Here is a 21,780-nt window from a genome sequence, read left to right as displayed (position 1 = left end):
GAACTTTCATTACTAGAGGCATGTGTAAGTGTTTATAATGACCAAGGAATGCATCATTTTCTATCCCCCCCCCCCTTTTACAGGCGAAGTTCTCTTTCGAATGCTGTATACACAAGTAATAAGGCACGCAGACGATCTATGCCACGTGCAGTAATTGACGTTACCTCAAACGAACCATGAAAAATTTGGCGGCAGTTTTTCTTTTTTCTTTCCGGTTTCTAGACTTGTGACGTTTACAGGAACTTGATTTAAGATGCGAGGGTTGACCAAAAAAGCGGAAAGATTTCTCAAAGACGCGACATTTGTTAGGAACTTCGAAGTAATTTCTGTTTTAAGCGGAAAACGACTTTATAAGCCTTTAAGATATGCTTCGTAGCCATTAAATGCTGTGAAGCCAGAGAGGGAGTGAGATTATATTTTTGATCGCCTAAAAGTATTTCTAATTCAGTATAGAAGATGGGAGTTACTTTTTCTAGAGGAAAATGATAGATTAAAGACATTTATTTTTAACGTAACTTTTGTTGACCAATTTAGCACACATTGGTTGATACGCATTGTTTGTCGCATAAATTCTCTTTAATATGTAAACGGAGACACTAAGTCTTAGAAACATACATCATTTTAATGTTTATTAAAATTCTCAAAAAAAAAAAAAAAAGGTAACTTTATCTAGAGACGATATTACATTAAAATTTAATTTTCACTTTGGCCTTGATGAATCCTGAGGGAAAACAGAAAAAAAGTAATCTATAAGAGCATTTAAATACGCCTGGGAGTTTTTTTTAGTAGCATTTTAAAATTATAATAGCAGGAAATTAAATAATATTTCACAATGATACAAGGCACAAAACACGTAATTAATTGTTAATGAAAAATAGTTGTGATGATTCTATGTTCAGTTTATTTTTTTATTTTTTATTTTTTATTTTTAATTTTGATCGTTCGCAAAGAAATATTATTTAAATGTAATAACTCAATTCAAAGAAAACAGTCCTCGTCTGTCTGTGAATCCAAGGTGTGCAAAACAAGTTTTAAAGCTTAGAGAAACTCAATAATCTCGTAATCAAATATTTCAGCGTAATATTTAGTTCAAAACGATAAATTAGAGAATTATCTCAACACTAAACATTTATTTAAACATTATCTAAACATTTGGTGAAAAATAAAATTCGAATTTTTTCCTAAATAGCATGGATTGACCTTAAGAAATAACCTTGCTTTGTAGATTACAGAATCATACTCAGGCGTAATAATATCAAGCAGCCAAATTAAAAACAGGTAAGGGAGCATGTTTATTTCAGATCATACCGGATGGAAATTTATTTACATCCGGTAGGATCTATTTGGATTGTATTAATAGTCCAAACAAAATTATTCTTTTAGACAGTTTTCAATTTTGCTAACAGATTATTTATTATTTTATTTTTATTTATTTATTTATTTATTCAGTTTTATTTTTATTTATTTGATATTTATATTCCCATTCTGCTTTCCTGTCAACCAAGTTACTTGTCATCCCTTTAATGGGTTGAATGCCCTCATAAAGAGTAAAAATTAGTTGCAGGTATTGATCAGTTAATGTTCAGCGATATCCAGTACTATTTTAGTGAAGTTAAAATAGGTCTAATACTTACTTTATTCAAATCCGTGTTTCCAACATTTTTGAGGACACAGATTACCTATTGTCACAAGAAAAATTGCTGTGACTCCTATGTTAGGATGGATCACCTTATAGCTTGACCGGAGATACAATAATTTCGAAACTGGGGAATTTATTCTGTTTTCTTACTTCAGTGTCATTATTTTACTGCTTTAATTACTGTGTATGAATCATTAAAAATCATATAGGGATGGTTCGATTCATTTTATAATTATGTTTCTCAAAATTATATTTATATATTTTTTGGGGGGGAAATTCAATTAATTCTAGTGTGTTTTAAAATAATGCTGAAAGTTAATGCAAAATACATTATTTTAAAGACAACAAAATGGCGTATAACATATGGATTTAGCAGCCATCATATGCTGGCCTCATGGCCTTAATTAATATTTTTTTAAAATAATTTTTTAAATTTAAAATTTTTAAATATTTTAAGCCTTTATTGTAACCTGCCTATCTTCTCTAGATTTACCACTAAATGAGATTTTACGACTTGAGAAATACTGATGAGCGGTTAATGTATCTGGAGCAACAAATGACTTATTTTTATTATTATTTTTACGCAGACCAATAAACACACGACCAACTCAGAATTGACAAATGAAAATGCGTACACACACACACATCCCGTGGAAGACTGTCAACTTGTTGACTCATCTATTAACTAAGAGTGACGATGCCATTTAAACGAGCCGACTTCTAATTAAAACGTGCCAAACACAAAATTGCACTTGATTAATCAATCTGTCCTTTGCAGAAAGAAATGAAGCGAATGAAAAAAAAAAAAAAAAAAGCAAGAAAGAAACTTATAACCGCAATTTGAGCTTAGCTTTTGAGAGAGAGAAAGAGAGACATTAACACCCCCCCCCCCGTTTCCTCCCCACCCATCTTTGAAATATCCCAAGATTGTGTAAGACACGGAAAAGTTGGTGTATCCATAGACCGGCGCGGCGGCTTTCCTGTCTATAAAAGATAATTGGATTAGACAGAACAAAGGCGTCAGTTTGTTTAAAAGAGAAGAATCTGCTCTCTAATTGGCTGTCAGAGTCATCTCCCCCCCTTCCTCCCCCGTTAACGATGCCGACTGAGCGAATGGATGACAACAGCCTTGCTGATGGTTCAAAGGGCATCAGACAAAAGGACATTCTTAAATGTGTTGGAAAAATCTTTCCTTATATGCAGAGTTCGTTTACCTTCTGCACGTGGCAAATGGACGCTTGTAATGTATAGAAAACACGTGACGGGATCGTTAAAGAATACAAAAAAGTAAAAGCGATTTTTTATTTTTTTATTTTTATTTGGTTCACTCTGTTAAAAATCAAAACAACACGGTCACGCACGTTTCTGTAAACTCGATGTTAAAGCCAAATAGATTTCCCCCCCCCCCCCGATTTCTTTGGATTTTTGTGAATGTGTGTCGGTTTTTTTGCTGATCTGAGCCGAGAATGTGATGACTGTTTTGGCAATAAAAAAATGCTTTCTCTATTGTATTGTTTTTCTTGGTGACAATTTTGCATGGTATGGTCACCGATAAAAAGAAAAAAAAATGCCTGTGTAGCTCAGTGGATGTGGCGTGTTTGCCGCATAGGTTTATAAGCTCACTTCCAGATATAAAAAAAACCAAGCCCGAGAATGTTCAAAGAAATAGCCGAAGGGTACACATATATAATGAAACACTCAGATACCGAAACCTTACTGACAATCAAACCAAGAAAACTATATAAAACATTAAGTCAAGTGACATTCCCACCACAGGGAAATAAGAAAAGGAGAAATTAGGCTAAGTCCGGTGCTTAGCAAAGTTTTCCGACTTCCAATATCACCAAAATACAAAACGTTCTTCTATAAAGTACATCATGCCTATCTCCCCACAAAAATGTGGTGTGTAGCAAAAAAAATCCCACTACAAGGCCCAGCGAAGTGTCATTTCTGTCCCGACCCAGAAACAATATATCATATTATGATGTTCTGTAGCAAGACGTCCATAGTATGGAACACCATACAGAAATTCCTACATAAGACACAACCATTCTCTGAAAACACATTATTTTGGTTGGAAGACCAAAAAATGAAAAAAAAAAAAAAAACAGAACTAATAATCATAACAATAACAATGTATGCAATATGGTCCCACAGATGTGACAAAATACACGGAAGAGACACCAGACCAGACATACTAGCAAAAATTAACAATTATTTAAAGGAAATTATCATAAACACTACACAAACCAAAAGCATAACAACACAGCAATGGAGGAAACTCGGCCTAATTGAAGAAGGAGAAGAAGAAGGAAAAATAAAACTTATACCGATAATGGAACCCACGTAGTTAGTGGTAAACAATAATGATAACCCACTATTTGAACAAAAAGCATAATCCCAGACAAAGGTGCTGGTAACGTAGGCCCATTCGCCACAATGAGAGGAATAATGACAACAAGATATCAAATCTAATAAAAAAAAATAAAATTAAAAAAAAAGTATATATGTATATAAAATAATAATTAAAATGAATAAATAAGTAAAAGTTAAAAAAAATAATAAAAATATTAATAATAATATATAGGTACGCTTATATATAGGCGGATAAGAATGTTATATATATGTATATCTAATTGTGTAAGAAAAAAAAACAAACAAGAAAAGTAAATAGCAAATTACTCCTTAAGATAAGTCAATACTACTCTAGTAATAAATATGCAGATTAAGATATACCACAAATATGTATATGTTCTTGTATATACAGACACAAGGACGGTAGAAATGTCAATTGTAAGAAATGCAGATAACATAAGTTCATAACATGCTAATAACCCAAAATGTTAATAGGATATATTATCCATTTATAGACCTGTAACTAATTCTGCAATTCAGAAAACTTTGTATGTAAGAAATTACAGATTTACCTCTTAAGTTAAGCAAACAATATAATGTTAAAGCAAGATGGAATTCTTTTTTGTAAAAATAAGAGTGCCTACAAAAAAATAAAATCTGCATGAGATATAGAGATACTACCAAAATATATGCATATATAAATGTAAATAAAAACATAAGCAATGTATGTATTTTAAGAATAAGATGTGCATTTAAATTAAGTTAATAAAATAATCATCCAAAATATGTGAACAAAGATATAGAATGAAGATATATGTAAAACGAATTGTACATATGGAAAATGTCAATGCTAACATGTATATGTATGTATGTATATGTGGATGTGGATGTATATATATATATATATATATATATATATATATATATATATATAAACGAAAATAGACTGATCTGATAATGGAACTTATAAATAGACTGAAATCACTATGTAATGTAACATATACCAACAAAATAACAGCTCAAGCAATTCAATAGGACAATAAGGAAAATAGAAATTGAGCATGTGATGTTATATCTATTTAAACAGTGATTGTAAAATAGGTGTCATAAGTATATTGTAACGAGTAAATGAAAATGCCTGATAGAATTAGCAGCCTATGTACAAATTGTAAATAGCTGTATATATATTTATTTTTAAATGTACACAGCTGCTGTTGTTGATACAAATAAACTCAGTGGATGTGGCGTTTGCACACCACGGCGCTTGGCCGCACGAAGGGAGACTTGGTTTCGAGTCTAGTCGGCGACTAGAGGAAATTTTTCTAAGCCTTTTTTTCGACCGGTTCCCGAGTTAGTCGATCTCTGGCACGGGCAAGCGGGGTTTTTCCTCCCGGAAACTCGGGTTTTTCGTCCTGTAAACTCAAGAAAATCGACCGTAGAACCCACATTATTTCAGACATTAAATATATTGTGTTAGGGTTAGGGACCACGAGATGGCGGCACATTTGAGCCGTCGCTCTTCACTGTGTACCGCTTAATTAGTGATAGCCTCAGGCCATCTATCTCTGATTGGTACCAGTGGAGATTGAACTGCCCAGTCAGTCTCCAAAAGCTAGATAGGGCTAAATGGCCTCGCCTACTCCCGTATACGGGAATAAAAAGGCGTTAGCTGATTTGATTTGATTTTTTTGACAAAAAAAAAAAAGGAATCAAACAAATAGCATCCTCTATTATAATTTAAAGAAGACAGTTATAATCGTATTTTACCACTCATGGACATCAGTGGGTTCTCTCATTCCTCACTGAACACACTGTGAATGTTAATTCTTATCCGGAGATCTTTGCGGATCAGGTATTGCCCTATATGATGGTAATGCAGTCTGGGTCTGGACTCTTCCAGTAAGACTCCGTGTTACAAGACTGGCATTGTGCAAGCATGATTTGAAGAGCATAACCAAAGCATTCCGTGTGTTTCCCTCCCTAGCGTTCTAATTCTCTTGATTTGGATCCAATTGAACATTTATGGGATCATGTGGATGCAGCATCCACATGATCGCCATAAAAATCAAAGCCATTATCTCTCTTGCTCACTGACCTCTTACACGTTATCCTATCCAGTTGATCCAGAATATCTTAGGACATTTTCCGTGATGTAGCGGAGTCAATACCAAGACGGATTCAATGAAATTTAATTTTCAAAATTTCAAAACAGTTTAATTTAACGAGCATCAAAAATTACATCAGATTTTATCAAGGGAAGAAAATATTGTACGTTTACCTCGAATCTATTGATTATTTAACTTAATTTAATCAAGGATTAAATTAAGTTAATTTAATGTCTTTTGTCTTTCACTATAATAACGGTGGTAGACTTTTCGGCAGAAAGTGGGCGAGATTATGTTCCACTTCTTTAAAACATTACTTAAATTCTCCTAATGAAGAGCCTCGGAGGAGTTGCAATTCTGCATTTTCTCTGGTCCAGGTTGAGGTTCTGTGCTGCCACTTCCACGTACTCATACTATTCTCTTCGGTCCAGTTGCTTGAATTGCTGCTCCGTGACGGCGAGCATACTATACAGTTATCATAATGTAGGACATGTATACAATTCAGAACATCAATGTTCTAGCAATGTCTATAATTGCTAGAACAGCAATATGACCTAGCAATCAGTATTGTGATTAGTAGGTCCAAACTTCGTTGCGATAACTGATGCGGGCAAAAAAGCGTTCTCCAGGCATTCCCTTGTATCTAAATATATCCATCAGATTGGAAGAAAATATAGCATGACTCGTTCCTGTCTATCCCAGAATCGACGTTCATTGTTTCAGTCCAGCTTTTTCTGTGTTCAGTTCCAGTTTCGATTTGACTGGATAGAATTTAATAAGTGGTATGTAGGATATGCGTTAAACTCGGTCAGTTCAATTTTAGTCTCAATTGGGACATTTTAATTGGCAAAATTTGTCTAAAAATTTAATACAATGTAAATATGTCATGAGTGACAATGATTATCTTCATTTTATAAAGCCCAAATTGCTTGAGTTCAGTTGCTGTAACGATGCCATCTGAATACAGCTTTTTTTACGATTGTCTCAAAAATCATTAGATTCGTTTAGATTAGCTTCGAACAATTAGATTCATTTTAATCGAATTCGGGAGAGTTAAATACATTTCATATCACTGGTATGGATACGAGCGTTCCTCTCGAAAATTTGGGTTTATCATCATGCAAAACAGACAAATCCAAGGGGCTGACTTCAGAACGTTATTCTGGTGTAATCAAAATAACCAACCAATCATCAGATATTCAAACATATTATATCTCTCTACATTGACATTGCAGCCTTTTATATAATTAGGGCAGAATAAACAGCTGATCTTCCTTTTAATGATATAGGAAATATTGAGTTGTTTGCTGATGATGCGAAATTAGGTACAATAGTAGTTAATCAAGGCGATGTGGAGAGCTTGCAAGACGATTTAAATAGGCTGTCAGTATGGGAAAAAGTTGCTGGGTGTCAGTTTAATGTCGAGAAATGTAAAGTTATACATTTTGGGATGAATAGATTACAAGCCGTGTATCACACTGATGGCACTGTACTCCAGGAAATAGATGAAGCTAAGATTTGGGGTGGGGGGGGTAACAGAGTTGAAGTTTAGAGGACATGTTGCTAAGGTAGCCCATCAGATTACTTGACTATTGAAGAACACGTTAACAAGTAGAGATAAGGAAATAGTTAAGGCCTTGATATACTCACATCTGGATTGCTGTGCTCACGTCTGGTCCCCTGGGTTTCTTGGGGATGTTCCCTATGAGGATAGATCGAAGGTGTGTGGATTGCAGAAGTTGGTTGATAGGAGAAAAAGAGGGGATATGATGGAAACATTTAAGTTGCTTAAAGGGTTTTATAGAATAAATGCAAGGGAAATATTTCAGCACTTGGCTAGAGGGACCAGAACAAGGGGTCATCTCTGGAAGTTGAATAAAGGTATGGTCAGTAGGGGGTGTAAGAACTAGATTTTTTGCTTGGAGAGTGGTGAATGGGTGGAATGGGTTGCCAGAGTCAGTTGTGAGTGCTTTTTCTGTTAATGGGTTCAAGGGGAGGTATGATAGATTGTGTGGATGGATTGGATCTTCCGCGATGAGTCTTCGGACTATAATAATAATAATAATAATAATAATAATAATAATAATAATAATGACTATATGTCAGTCTGTAATTTCCTGAAATGCACTTACATGGATTCCATTTAATATGCAGTATCCTCAGTATAATAAGCGACATTGTCTTATTTTATGTTAAATTTAAAATCATGACTAATTCCTAACAAACAGTTGAAAATAAACAATATTTTAATAAGGCTGCTACTAGATACTTCAAATGATTTATCCTTAAATTGTGTAATAATTTTATTAAGGCTATCAAATTTTTTAAGAATAAACCGGAAGTCTATTATCTTTCTGTACATAAAAACAAAATTCGCAGTCCGCTTGGTTCGGCCCACCTTTATTGTTCAGTGATAGCAATATTAAATTATTAAACTATTCGTGAGCGACAACATACGGAATGCAAATATTATTACCACAACTAAATGTTAGCGAAAAGTAAGTTACAGAATCTAGCTCGACCACGCTGTCGTAAAAAGCAGATTGGCCAACAACATGAAAATTTGCCAAAATATAAAAGAGAATGCAAAGCATAGAAAATATCCGTATTAATTTTATCGTTATTATTGTACAGGCACCTCTATGTAATCCGTAGACTCATCACAGGAGATCCACTAAAAACATTAAAACATTATTTACATAATAATAATAAAAAAAAAGAGTCCTATTATTAATTCAGTCAGTAAGCTAACAGTGCAACTCGAAGCTCAGTGAAGCGCTGTTCAGCAAAAATTTGCGCAATATGTTCAATTCCGAAGTGTCATTTGCCTCGCAAAATCTCGCCTATGACGAGACGAGTGCGTGTTTTAACAGCTTTGAGGTAATTCACAACTCACTTAGCTAATTAGATGGATCTTTTTTATGATTTACTATCATTAACTGCATTAGCCATAATTTTATTTGGAGCCCAGTAAGACTTTAGCTCTGATAATAATATCAATAATAGACAAATGACAATTTCATTTTAATTATAAATTGACTAATTTTAAAAATATTAGAATAAGCGAATGGACTTCAGGAACATCATTTATTTATTCATTCCAAGTTATTATATATTATAATATATTTATATATATTATATTTTCTTATTATATATAATCGGAAAATCATACAAAATAATTGATGTTCATTCTTAGCGAGCTATAAAAAAGTTATTATTATTATTTTCGTATACATTTTAATGTTTACAGTATTTAAAAATATAAAAAAGTATTATATTTTAAATATTATTATTATTATTTTCATATATCCCACCTACTTCGAAGCTAACCCAAGCTTCGAAGTAGGTGGGATTAACTTGCCTCACTCATCTACAAGTAATCCTTATAAACAAATGCAGAAATTTGTATGTATAATCACTCTTTCTCAAACTTAAAAAAATAAAAAAAAATAAAAAAATAAAAAATAATAATAAAATAAAAATTATACAAAAAATTCTGTATAATCTTTATTGTTAATATTAGAAGAACATGTGTTGTAAATACATAATATAAAGGCAAAAAAGTATTATTAAAATTTTTAATTGAAATCCAACGTAGGAATTGCAGCACTTACTGCTGAACTCTGTAAAATTATAAGGCGCAATGTCACACAAGATGTTTATTGTATGTATAAATATTTTAGCAATGAATAAATTAAAAAAATATATACATTTTAATGTTTACAGTATTTAAAAATATAAGCATTATTAAACATGGGAAGGCTCTTTCAACCATTCCATAAACAGTCTGGAAAATATCAATGTCACATTAATCTTTACAGATTCGCAAATCGGTTTCTGACGTTCGATTGTACACGTCTATCTCTTCCAAAAGATATTATTTTCATGAATTATTATACTTCACTTCCTTGTTCTCTTGTTAAACAAGTTGGCACTCTTTCCTCGATACGTAAGTGGACTATCAAAACTGCCTTGTGTAGTATTTATTTCTGTCGTTGAGCTACGCACGATGGCTACACACGCCACCAGTTACATTTCACGTGGCATTAAATGCAGTTGTTCCTGATTTCCGGTTCTTCATATGTTGAACTGCAACTTGCATTTTAGTTACAGTTTCATCTGCTTTAGCGAATAAGAGCAATTCGTGAAGTCACGTGACATTATTATTGCAGACGACCGATAGCACTATATTTAATTACGCTGAGTAAACATTTATTTATATTAAATTATAGGAATATTATTTATGTAAATATTTTTAGAATTCACAATTTCTTTTTCTCTTTCTTTCCTGTTTTAGTCTTTTACTGGAATAAAATCAAAGCTGCAGAACAGAATATTACTCAGTCATAAATTACATCATCGAAATGGTTACAATAACTGCAATGTCTTCACCAACCTACGCATAGATCACGCATAGTTTTTGATACCACTTCCTGAGCTGCTGGATTGCATCCATTAAGGTGGGTGAACAGGAAACCACTGTTTTTCGGTCAATTTCTTTAAGTGATATTTTGTTGCAGATAAAATTGTGAAATTTCTGATGAAAGAGCTGTAATGACTAAATAATGATAAATACATCAAAGGTATTTTTATTTTAATCGATATATTACAAGCAGGTATTATTTTAATATTCTGAAGTAATCTTGGTGAACGTTTGTACTTAAAAAAATAGAATACTGGATACTGTTACACGGAGGACAAAAGTGAATTAGAAATATGATCCTATTTGATGAATTAATGAATAAAGAATGAGGAGGATATTTTCATAATAATGCTCTGGAACAGGAGTGGGGAAAACACTAGTTATAAACAAGCAAAGAAGGCACTGATTTATAAGCATATAAATAAAAAAAAGGTTTTTATTCAGGAGCATAAAATTTTAGCCCTAATATTACTAACAAAAAATATAAAAATACAAACGCGTAATACTTTCATTTTTTTAAGCTGCTGTTAAGCTGTTATTTTATCTCTCCTTTTTTTAAAGGAGAGATAAAATACTGTGGGACCGCTAGATGGCGACAGGTGTCTGCTCCACTCTCTTCACCGGATGCCGTTTAAGATCATTGAGAGTTTGGGCTAGCCATGTCTACAGGTGGAAATTGAGTGCCTCTCAGTCTCCAAATATTACAATAGATAGGACTAGAAGGACCTCGCTTACTTCCTCTGGGGGGCATAAAAGGCGTTAGCAGATTTATTTTTACCTGTCTTTCTTACCCTAGCGTAAGAAAGACAGGTAAAAAACTAGCGATGTCACAATCTTTGGTGATTATAATGTTATTTTTATTGATGACTGGAAGAAATTATTCTAGGAACATTTTTTTCTGAATTCTACCAAGCTATTATCAGAGAAAAAGTTGCAAGATCCATCTACAAACCGAACTTCAGAAGCCTGACTTGTTTACGAACAGCTCATCCAGAAAATCTGTTATTTATTAAGGGTTTTCATCTATTAAATTTCAAAAAAAAAAAAAAAAATCATTTTTCTTACCATCCCATCTTATTCCCATTCATGTGCTATCTGCTATCCAGGAGGTTGACTACCATGATGTGACTCATGGTAGTCAACCTCGAAACCTATCTCTTCCACATATTGTTCACAAGTGTTCATGGCTGTAAATCCATGTGTGTTCACGGGACCGGTTTGCCTGTTCTGGTTAACGAAAAACCCAAGTTTCTGGGTGAACCTCCCCCCCCACCTCTGTATGAAACCGGCTAACTCACCTTTAGTCGAAAGAGACCATAATTAAGACGAGGAAGTGTCGACTGACACCCAATGCTCGCTACCGTAGCAACACTAGGCAACTGTCCAGGTCCTTGGCCCAATTCTACACCACTTTTGAAATATTAAGCGGAACCTACCGGAAGTTAGTTGAATCACTGACATGCGCTTATTAATTAGACTTAATTGCTACTTGTCAATAGGTGTGGCAACTTGTTGGAATTGATTTAAATAACTCGCCAGTTTGACCACGGGGGTCACGAATTGGAGTCGAGCTGACCAATCCAGATTCATTTCGAGGTCATCGACGAAGGCGAAATCGTAATGATAAATAAAATGGAAATGCCTCGCGCAGTTGGATTTACATGACGCAGAGGGCGCTGCCCGTCTGTATTGTTTTAAGTACCACTTATTAATATTAATAAATTTTTATAAATATTCAACCGAATTTAAGAGCAGCTATTTATATTAAATTTATATCTTAAAGTTACATCTATAGCGAGTTTTGTCTTGTTTTTAAACTACGAAACAACAACTGCTGATGATAAGTAGTTTAAAAACTAAAAACAAGACAAAACTCGCTATAGATGTAACTTTAAGATATAAATTTAATATAAATAGCTGCTCTTAAATTCGGTTGAATATTTATAAAAATTTATTAATATTAATAAGTGGTACTTAAAACAATACAGACGAGCAGCGCCCTCTGCATCATGTAAATCCAACTGTGCGAGGCATTTCCATTTTATTTATCATTACGATTTCGCCTTCGTCGATGACCTCGAAATGAATCTGGATTGGTCAGCTCGACTCCAATTCGTGACCCCCGTGGTCAAACTGGCGAGTTATTTAAATCAATTCCAACAAGTTGCCACACCTATTGACAAGTAGCAATTAAGTCTAATTAATAAGCGCATGTCAGTGATTCAACTAACTTCCGGTAGGTTCCGCTTAATATTTCAAAAGTGGTGTAGAATTGGGCCAAGGACCTGGACAGTTGCCTAGTGTTGCTACGGTAGCGAGCATTGGGTGTCAGTCGACACTTCCCTCGTCTTAATTATAGGTCTAGGGCGACAGACACTCCTAATTCCGCTACGCTGAATAGGAAAGAGGGAGAAAAGAAGAATCAAATATTTCAGATCCGAGGACATTATATGTATCCTAATAACCTTGGAAGGTCTGTAAACCACTACGTGAACACTTGAGGTCGTTAATCCACACAGGACAGTGGGGTGAATTTTGAGATCATATCAACAAAAGAATGCTTTACATTCTTTTTTTGTTCCTAGCTGTTTGATTCTTTGACTCCGTTGCAAGTTGGATCTAGCCCTGTCTTACTGTGGGGGGTAGTAATAAGTCCCTAAACCATGGAGGGGAAAGGAAGAGGCAAAACGGTATTTCTTCTATGTGAAAGTTTAATGAATGTTTAATGAACTGAGCCAGGATAAACTCCATGATGTCTCCTGTCTTAATTCAACAATCTACTCTTGTGATCCTCCAAGGGAAAACTGTTAAAATAAAGTAAAATGGAGCTACCATGAGAAATGAAGGCTCATCTCAATAACAGTGTAAACTAGAAAACGCGCGTTGAAAAGTTCTTTTGGAAATGAACCAGGGTTGGATCCTTCAAAGCATTTACATTTATAGTGTTAAAAAAATGGAATTCATTTCTTGGCAAACTTGTTTGTTGTAATTTTTTAAACTGATGGCTGTCTATTCTTGTATAATAGCTTCCTTATGATATGCTCCACTATTTTCATTACTGGCTTGCACAATTCTTTTTAATTATATTCTGGTTTGATGTGTGTGCGCGTGAGTGCCCATGTATTTTTAAAATATTTTTATTTGTTTATTTATTCATTAAAAATTTTACATAATCTGGAAATCTACTCTAAGGCCAAACACGGAACTTTTTTTTCAAACAGGACGGTCTCACATCAGACGATAAAATTCATCTCCCACCTAAGGATATTTACAAACATCCATGCCCATGTTAGGATTTCACCCTGCAGCTGTTGGTTGGAGAACGAATATGTTAACTACTCTGCCAACTAAGCCATTAAACGTTCATGAGTTTAGTTGGTTGATTTGGATTTTTGGCCGAAACAACTCAGGCCATGAGGCCAGCGTATTATGTCCGCTAATTGCGTGTTATGTTCTAATGGCCAATTTGCCTGTTGTGCGGGATAAAAAACCCAAGTTTTCTGGGGGATAATTTTTGCATTTTCCAAAATCTAGTCAGGCGTTATATTCTTATTATTTAATCACCTACAATGAGTCAAGGCTTCTTCGAGGAAGGGCCCTTCAGGTTTAAGGCAAATGTGTGGTGATTTTAAGCAAGAGACAGACATGATTTCGTGATCCTATAAGTAGGTCTATTTGTTTCCTGACAACCTTCCCCCCCCCCAACAACAACAACAATCGTATCCCTGTCCTCAATTGTCTGCTCGCATCCATAGTATGGAGATTACCATCAACTCCAAACCCTCGATAGTATGCCACTGATGGAGTTTAAGACGTCTAGCATGAAATAAGATGTTTTATCATCGAAAATATCGCACGAAATCCGGAACCAAAATAAGAAATGGATCAAATTTCATAATGAAAATAATCACATTATTGTTTTGACTTCCTGTTATCAGTACAGAAATCAAGACGCTACAGAAGTCTTTGAATTGCGTTTTCTGTTCTCCTGATTGGATAAAATGAGATGTTAAAATTACTGTACACATACAAAAAAAGAGTTAAATTGAATATTTTTCCTGAATTCTTCGAAAGATTTGAAATGAATACTTTTTTTTTTTTTTTAATGAGTACTTTGGACCTCTTCTGAATATTTCGACAAACTCTGCTTAAGTCCCCTAATTCAGATAACCTTTATGTTATAAAGTTCCCGTTCTTCCGTATTTATTTAATGTTGGCGCCATCTATCGAACAAATATGACATCACTTCACCGGTTGAAAGATTCGAGAAATATTTTGGTGTTCTACCAAGAGAATTGAATTTCTTCATGTTGACTTAATACTTATCCGTTTATTAACAAGCTGCTTAGTTTTCTCAAATTTTTTACTGAAAATAATTTTATTAAAAGTTATTTTTAATTCTGAAAACATTTTTTCCCATTATAGACATCCATCGCGGAAAAAAACAAAAACAAAAATGAGGGTGTTGAATGTAAAAACTTCTTAGTATATTTCTTTAATAGCTTATCTTAGATCCCTTGACTTGCTAATAGTTTGAGGACAAAATAAAACTCAGCTATTACGTTGATGTCCTTAATAACCTGCCCACTCAGTGTATTATGTGTATGCTTTGGTTCATTGTCGTTGTACATCATTGCGCGCATGTGCCATATGTAGTTATTGCATGGATGTTTGGATATTCGTTAGAGCATAAAGCCGAGGCTGATGTTCATATTTGTCGTGACTCTCGTTGTGTGGTATATTCCAAGCATCAACGAAATTTTTCTATGAAGGACAAATAGATCGTAGCAGTGGTGTGGTGATTTATTTACGTTACTGAATAATGGAATACCCTATCTTGTTGTAATAACGTAGCCTGTAATAATGTCTCATGAACATGTGACGTCATGCGTCAAATGACGTCATATCCCAACTATCAAACAAAATTTATGTGTGTGTGTGTGAGAGAGGATTTTAAAATATTTAAAGTTACAAATCTCATTATCTGATGTGAATTTTTTAAGCAAATATCTGCATTTAAGCTGCCATCATTCTTTAGTGGAAATATAATAAACAACAACAAAAAAAAACCCTACTGTAGCTATTAACAGAATTATTGGAGGTTGCTTAAAGGTGTGGACAACAAAGGAGTATAGAATGCTTTTTTTTTCTTTTTTTCTTTTTTTTGCTTGCTTGAAGCATGACGGGTGAGTGGAATGCACTGCGGGATGATCGACTGGTTAGTTGAGTGAGATCTCTCCAGTACTACTGCGATGAACCTGTTTGAAGTTTGTTAATAATAATAATACTAAAAAAAAAAAAAAAAAAAAAGGAAAAAAAAAAAAAGAAATAGTCACTCAGCTAAAATTTCAAATACTCAATTTGGCTGCGTTAAATATATATATAAAAAAAACACTCGAATTGATAACCGAAATGAAAAGAAGAACGTAGTGTTAATAGCTCCAACATGTCTGAAGAGGAGACTTAATTGGTAAGACCAGAGCGAAGAAAACCAGTTCTCCGATACTTCCAGCTATTCCGGAAGAGTTTTCGAGTGTATATAAGAAAGCATAATTATTTATTTCATGTACAGTGCATTTGAAGTTAATTCTTTTTTTTTGGCGCGTCTGGCTTGTCCCCCCCCCCTCACTCCCTTGCAATTTGTTATAGTTAGTGATCTCCTATTTTCACAAAGGCTCTACTTGCAGATATCCAATGAACTGCTCAAGAATAGATACATAATAGCTATCCGGACGTTCTTCTATTACTCGAAGACTAACGCCCTTGCTTGGAGGCCATATTTTCTCGTGACATAAAAAGTCACTTATAGTAGGAGCGCGGTGAAATTATTAAAGGTGTGGTCCAGGTTCTTGGTTGTTTTAAAAATAGCGAAATTGCAATGGCCACACTCGAGGGGAAGTTAATGTGATTTTTTTTTTTTTAGCGAAGCACAAGAATTAAAAAAAAAAAAAGAGGAGAAAATGTGAGGTGAAGAAGGAAGTGTAGAGGTTATTTAACTCTTGTAATGCTTCCCCCTCCCCCTCTTAGTTTCCCATTGCACTATGTGCTTCGTATTATTTACTCTTGTAACAACTACAAGCTCCGTTTGAAGGTTATTCAATCAAAGCCTAAATCATTCATCGCATTCGTTATCATTTATCCCATAGATTAGTGAGTCGACTTTGCCCCTTAATCCTAATCAGTGCCTTCATTATGTTGCTACGAAAAACACAAGCCGTATCAGTCAGGAACACACGAAATATAATGTACGTCCTTTTAATTTCTGAATTATGTATTTAATTGAATTACTGGGAATGTAGATTGATGATAGATTGAATGGCATGGATAGAAGGTTACGAGTTGTATATTGGGAAGCGGTGTCTCAGACAAGGAGGGAGAACAAGTGATATGCCACAGAGTTTTGTTTACCTTATAAACTGATGATATCACTTGTGGTTTAATCGGGAGACATTCAGTTGTTAGCTGACGATGCAATGTTGGGGAGAGAGTTAGGAAAAATAACTGTGATATAATATCCATTTTAGGAGCATTTATACAGTCTTTAGTTTGCAAGCCTCATTGGTCGAGGGGATTAAATAAGATCTCCCAAGAAGCAGCGCGAATAATGAAAAAGTAGTCAGTTACTGGAACAAAAGAAGGATTTTGCCTTCTTAAAGTTTATGCCTGGTGTCCGATAACAACCAACAGTTCGAAACAGCTGCCAGTGAAACTATAATCAAAAGCACTAATAAAAGGCAAATGTACGGATTCTTGGGCAGAGGACGCGCTTTTTAAGACACGTAATATGGCGTAAATAATCGTATGTATTGACTGGACTTCCCGCTTAAGTCCTAGACTCCATGGAAAGTGTCAGTGTTATAATAATAGATATAATTATTATTGTTACAGACTGCTTTCTTTGAAAAGCAAAATAATTTGATAATAAATACGAAAATCATATCATATAATAATTACAGTAATTTTAACAGTTGCTAATATGCATGTATAACGCTATGCTAATTAGATTTCCCGATTAATGAGATGTAATTTGATTAGTTGTTTAAAAAACAATTTTTAAAAGGAGAGATTCTGACCTCCCACCATAATGTAATAACAGCATACATTTCCTATGAAATGTGTTTTTAGATTATGGAAAATACCAAGAATAGCGATCAGAACTTTACCACCTTTACTGCGAGTTGCCCGAGATTGTACTACGTACTAGGACTACTTGCATTAGCTCACGCTAGTAATCGCCGATACTTTTATAGTTTACTATATTCGGCATGAAACTCTCTGATTCCACTCTTTGAGTTTCTTATTCGGTTTAAAAACAATGTGGGATTTAATATCCCCTTAATTTAAACAATTTTTAAAGATTTTTATTTTTAAAATTCTTTTGTTTCTTATTAATTATGTTTACGCGACATTTCCAAAAGAGAACTGAAAAGCCGTCTGTTGGTAGCTGAAAGAATTGGCATTTTGCCAATTTTATAAAACGTTGCTAAATTGCAATTTTTATAGTTTGTAAATAAATTTCTGCTGAAAACGTGTCGCGTAAAGTTTTAAACAATATTTCTTTTATTACATAAATAGCAATATTTTTTAAAAATTATTACGATCACAAAGCTCGCTTTCCGTGAATTCATTTATTGAAAATAATAACATGAAAATAAGCATTCTGAATATCGTTTGAAGAAATGGAACGTTTTATGAAACTCAGACGATGATATGAACGAGTTTCTGTTTGCATTTTGAGTCACAAGGCTAACTTATTACCCACTTCTAATGGTTGTTAAGTAAGCCATGCTCGTGACGTTATTTCTGCATCAAGGTCAATCATCCCCTGTCCAAGAAACCGAGGTAGACGGAGTTTCCGAGGCCATTCGGATAAAAATAAACAACTGTCAAGATTCAAGGTCTTTCTTTCCCTCCAGTTTTCGCTTAGGTGCTATTAAATGAAAGAATATTCTAAAAGTAGCTATTTTGCAACCCCGTCGTATGCACATAGATTCATTTCATACTACAGTTTTTTGGGGGGGTGGGGAAAGTAAAATCGATATTATAATTAGTTTGCGCGTGTGTGGGAAGAGGAGTAATTGAAGAGTATATTTTGGCAAGGGAAGGAGAAGTAATGTGGAACATATTGCAACACTTCAGTATATTGAAATCCTTTCGGTATGGGATAAATATGCTTCACCTTTTTTTTTTTTTTTTTCTTTGAAGAATATCTTTAGAATTCTCAAGACGGTGGTTCCAAGAAAAAAAGATTCAACCTTCACTTAGCACCTGCAACAATGCATGTGCGCGCGCGCACACACACGACCAGACCTGAATTACAGACATGAAGTTATTTTTAGAAAAAGACTGGAATTCTTAAAAATTTATTTAACCTCAAATAAGTAATATTTGATATATGTAGAATAAAAATGCAAATATATTATAAGCAATCATGTTGGATGCCTATGAATGATAATATATATCCGGCTATTTAGGTTAGGTTAGGTTAGTTTATAATGAAAAAAGTAAGGAAAGTACTTCTTTTGCACTCAATGAAATCAGAAAAAATTCAAGAATCTCGAAATTCTGCTAAGCAGTCACTTAAGAAGCAAGCTAAAAAAATGTTACGGCTTTCAATGACTGCATTTCCTGCAAATGTAGGAGAAAATGTTCGGATAAGAATTCCAGACGTAGATAGGGCTAAGACCGAATATTATAGCTGTTATAATTTCTATTGAGAATGAAAACCTATATAAATTAGGTACAAAATGTGGTATTTTAAACCAACTCTATTCGAAGAACGAATTTACTGTTGGTAAGGAAACTTTTATTTCAGTTAATGAAGTTCCTGATATTGCAATTGCACAGCCCATTGGAACTCAAATCGCTGCAAATGTAAAAAGTCAGAAATCCTTAGTAATCCCAAGTGCCACAGAGGTCTTTCCTGCAAAAACAAGTAATTTGTTTTTAACCAGACAACAATATAATCATATAATAAGGAATTTATCTCCTATTTTTTCTACTATTAAATAAAATATTTTTTATGAAACATGTTTTTATTACATTTACCAGACTTACTAGGAATTATTATTAATTACCGGTTCATGTGATTAATTCTCGTAAATTATTTACTTTAACCTCGTTGTTTGGTTTGTATTAATAATAGCCGGTAATTATTAATAATAACCGATTTATTACATTAACCGTATCATATATATATATATATATATATATATATATATATATATATATATATATATATATATATATACACAGTACTAGTTCAGCGCCATTACGACATGTACAATCAACATCGCTTGTTGTTTAGATGCAGCCATTTCTTTTTACTACACACAGTAATAGTTTTTCAATATTCTATTATCCTGTCAAAAATTATTAGGAAAAAAATATCGTATAATTTGAAGTTTTCTTTGAAAACGAAATGACTATCCTTAGCATAAAGAATAACTTAGGCTCTTATTTTTTTATTTCATAATATTTATTTATTATTTTTTTTTGATAGCGTGTATAAATGATTATCTGCAGGTAGACCAAAAACTTCTCCACCTTGCCTTCTCGTAGAAGGTGTATGTAAATCGGCATGATAAAATTGCTGGCGTCTATTAGGGCACTCCCTGTGGCCCACTACTGGAAGGCACAATTGTCCCATAGTAATCACCTATGCGAGCTGTCCAGGTGTTTATAATGTCTAAAGACTACGGTGAATGAACCATGACTCATCAAGACTTCAGTCGTGGAATGCACTGACGCTTACTTGCAGAGACAGACGTTTTTTTTTTTTTTTTTTTCTTTTATCTCCAACAGGCTACAAACAATGAGAAGTCGCCTGCTACCATTGATGGCATACGTCTAGTGGACGCCATTACTTGAGACTAGAGTCTCTCAGCTGTTGTTGAACTTCCGTCTTATCTCCTGTTTATCGAGTGTTCCGACTCTGTCAACCATCTCTTATTGACCTACTTCTTATAACAAAATAGCTGTTTGTATTTGATAGTTCCTCTGGAATTCCGAATACCAATATGATATGTGTAAGTTACGAGAAGTGTTGGCATCTCTTACTGTATGATAAATTGCGCTGCCACTTGACTATCTTTGGTTTGGTTAATGCAAAACATTCATTCAGAAATGACTCATAGTAAGCATTTTTTTTTCGGGGGGGGGGGGGGTTCATTACTGTTTAGCTTAATTAAGTATTTCAATAAAATTATTGAAAGTAATTCTTATGGTTGTAATTTTGAATTTGAATTTGTCTTTTCAGAAGAAAAAAAACCCGAGTTTCTAGGAACAACCCCCCCCCCCCTCCACATATATATCAGAGCGACATTAAACATGTTACAGATCTCACTGGCGTCAAATGACCGAGTAACTAAAACCAAACATTTATTAATAATGAGCAACTAAATAAGGAATAATGGAAAAATAGTGCGGGGGGGGGGGACAGGGTTCTCTTTCTCGAAAAAGTAGTCTGGGAATATATACTGTACACCCACAGATGCGAGACACTCTTCTGCGCATGTCAGAAGAAGGAGAATCCATTCCGATAATAGGGTAATCAATGCATTTCGTGGGATGAGTGTTTATTATTATACGTCTGAAAAATTTTCATAAAAGGAAAATTAGCTAAGGAAAGTTAATTTTATGAAAATTCTAGTTCTTAAAGTGCTTATTTTGCTTGTATAACAGTTGGAAAATTTACGTATAAAGCACGTGATTTTCGCGTGCTAGTGACCAATTCGTACATCCTTTATTTCTTTCTCCCCTTCACCATGAAATTGACTATTCTTGACACATTGCCAAGTTCGGTTCTACGAAGTGTGGGCATACAATGCACAAAATAGACAGACATTGATAGAAGTTGCTAGAGTTTCTGACTGGTAATAGTTGTGATCAGCGATAGAAAACATTTGAACGATTTTGTTCTGCAATAGTTGAAGCAAAAGGAGGGAGACAATTTTGGTTCACCGAGCGTACTGCATAAACAACAATAATAGTTGCCTAGAGCACTTGGTGACGCACGTGACCAAGTGTTTTACATATGCGCTGCGTAAGTGGCATTTACCTACATCTGCGTAAAGGTTTCTAATTCCGTGGCAGGTATGTGTAGATGCTGATAAAGCGAGGAAAGAGCATCTCCATTGTTCATCAGAGGACTGGCGAGTTATACACCAAATAATCAGTCCCAACTCCTGCGAACGGAAGTAAAGAATATGACAAATGAAGCCATAGGCCTCCATGCTTGTTAAAACCACACAAGTCAC

General features: G+C 34.1%; 1 long non-coding RNA gene across 1 annotated transcript in view; it reads left to right on the top strand.

The window, feature by feature from the left end:
- Nucleotides 1–1,218: 1,218 nt before the first annotated feature.
- Nucleotides 1,219–21,780, top strand: part of LOC150097627 (uncharacterized) — a 54,250-nt gene continuing 33,688 nt past the window's right edge. Inside the window, exons 1-2 of the long non-coding RNA XR_016549711.1 lie at nucleotides 1,219–1,278; nucleotides 10,397–10,559. This is a non-coding gene — a long non-coding RNA (uncharacterized LOC150097627). The remainder of the gene's footprint in view (nucleotides 1,279–10,396; nucleotides 10,560–21,780) is intronic.

This window comes from Typopeltis vanoorti, chromosome 17, assembly GCF_054136105.1.
Source record: "Typopeltis vanoorti isolate ZY-2024b chromosome 17, IOZ_Tvanoo_1.0, whole genome shotgun sequence".
NCBI lineage: Eukaryota > Metazoa > Arthropoda > Arachnida > Uropygi > Thelyphonidae > Typopeltis > Typopeltis vanoorti.
The sequence above is the reverse complement of the archived record's forward strand: the minus strand, read 5'-3'. Positions and strand labels throughout refer to the sequence as shown.